At 39.8% G+C, this 2,256-nt stretch overlaps 1 pseudogene; it reads right to left on the bottom strand.

Moving 5' to 3' along the window:
- Positions 1 to 557: 557 nt before the first annotated feature.
- Positions 558 to 1,683, bottom strand: LOC144303980 (protein MEMO1 pseudogene; annotated as a pseudogene).
- Positions 1,684 to 2,256: the final 573 nt, after the last annotated feature.

Here is a 2,256-nt window from a genome sequence, read left to right as displayed (position 1 = left end):
AATTTCAAGCAGACTCTGTACTGCACAGGGCCTGACCTGGGGCTTGATCGATCTCATGATCCTGAGATCATTACTTGAAGGGAAATTAAGAGTCCACACTTAACTGACTTTTAACTACCCAGTCACCCCTGCCTTCTTTTTTGATCAAAATATTTTGATGCCATCCTCTCTTCACTATAAAGCATTTTTAATGAATTGAAATTAAGGAAGGACATCTATTAGAAAAGAGGAGAAGAGGGATGCCTGAGTGGCTTAGTTGGCTAGACATCCCATTCTTGATTCCAGCTCAGGTCAGGATCTCCAGGGTTGAGGGATTGAGTCCTGCATTGGGCTTTGTGCTCAGCAAGAAGTTCGCTTATCCCTCTTCCTCTGCTTCTGCTCCTGATCATGCTGTCTCTGTCTCTGTCTCTAAAATAAATAAATAAAATCTGAAAAAAAAAAAAAAGAAAAGAGAAGAAAGTTCTATTGGTTTGAGGTTTCAGAATCTCCTCAAACCAGGACCGTGGTAAGGGCAGAGAATGAATAAGTGCAGGTGGCATCCTTGAGGATTCAGAGCTTCACTGGGCCTTGAGCAACCTTGCTACATAACTCACTGAACCATCTTGCCAGTTTTTACACTGGCTTGACTGGGCATTCTTTTGGAGTTCTGTGATAGCATTTAATAACACTCAATGGGATGTCTTCCACATACAGCATTATGGTATTTCTTCAAGTAATCGCTAAAAGATAGAAGGTCTAACTGTCCTATAATATTTATACCCATTTTATCTAGATATTCAAAAGATCTATAAATCTCCTCCTGGGATTCATCATAGTAACTGTAAGGGAAACTAATATCTCTGGTAGAAATCAGAAGAAATGACAAAGATATTATGAGGAGCTGCTAGATATTTACTGAAGAGTTTTCCAAATTCCTGTCCTTTTGAGTCACTCAGAGCTCCAACCAAAACAAGAATAATGGTAAACTCATCTTCATGGCTTTCCATGGCTTTATAACATATGGCAAATGCATTTCAATGCTGTGTTTATCTTCATCTGTCTGCAGAGATATTCATTCAAACATTCCTATCTTCCATAATTCTCCATAAATCTTTTGATCAATATAATAGTCATATAGAGGTTATATATATATATATATATATATATATATAGTCACACTGGAAAGTGGAAAGTGGAAAGTGGACACTTAGAAAGAGGCCTATGATGAGAAGGCCTGCAGGCAGAATGTTCTCCTGGTAATAAGCATGAGCAGCACAAGATGCACAGTACATATATCCTTCATGGGGAACAATAATGGCCCTAGCAAGTCTTTTGTATACTGTACTTGTGAAAGCCAACCTTCTAGCTGTGCATTCCCCTGTAGTCCTGAGGCTGTGTCCCAGCTCCCAGAGTGACTGTCTAGCTTCTCAGAAGATCACTTGGTTGAACATCTTGGTTTCTACACCACGTACAGTGTACGAGATGAATGAGAAGGTGCCAGCACAAGGAGCAATTTGAAGAGGGTACAAAACATTGCAAGCCCAGCCCAGGAGGAGGTGGCAGTATGGAGACCAGCTTGGTCCAAGAGGAGGAGGAGATGACCACGTGGGTGGTGGCAGCAGCAACAATTATCTCAAACTCCTGGGACCGCCAGAAAATGGGGCCCACAGCAGTTATGTTGGAGCCAGGAAAGCCCTTGGCCATGGCTTCCACTCACTGCTGTTCCCCAGGTGCCCCCACACCCCCACCAGATTTAAATATTAATCCCAGGCAAAGGATCATCCAGAAATCCAAAATAATGTTTGAGCACAGACCTGGACACTATGGCCAACCGAACTGATACATAATATTATTCATAAATAAATTAAAGGTGATTATTAATTATGATTCCAAGGTACTCATTCTTCTTTTATTTAATTACTAACCTGTCTTGAAATGAATATAAGGCAATGAAGTGACCAAGTAAATGGTAGGAGGTTCCCAGAGAGAGTTTATTCAATCTTTTGGCCTCATCAACTTAAAATTCCTATTAAGATCTTTACAAAAAAAAAAAAAAAAAAAAAGATCTTTACATAGATCAAACACTTCAGCTTTCCCCAGGTTCTCCCTTGAGCCATTCCCATCTCACTTGCTTATGTTTTATTCCACCTTTTGGTTCCCATGTATGTAGAACTTTCCCTCAGGCTGACTGACTACCTTAACGATTTTTTATTTTTTATTTATTTGTTTATATTTTTATTTATTTATTCATAGAGACACAGAGAGAGAGAGAGAGGC

Source organism: Canis aureus, chromosome 33, assembly GCF_053574225.1.
Source record: "Canis aureus isolate CA01 chromosome 33, VMU_Caureus_v.1.0, whole genome shotgun sequence".
Classification (NCBI taxonomy): Eukaryota; Metazoa; Chordata; class Mammalia; order Carnivora; family Canidae; genus Canis; species Canis aureus.
The sequence above is the reverse complement of the archived record's forward strand: the minus strand, read 5'-3'. Positions and strand labels throughout refer to the sequence as shown.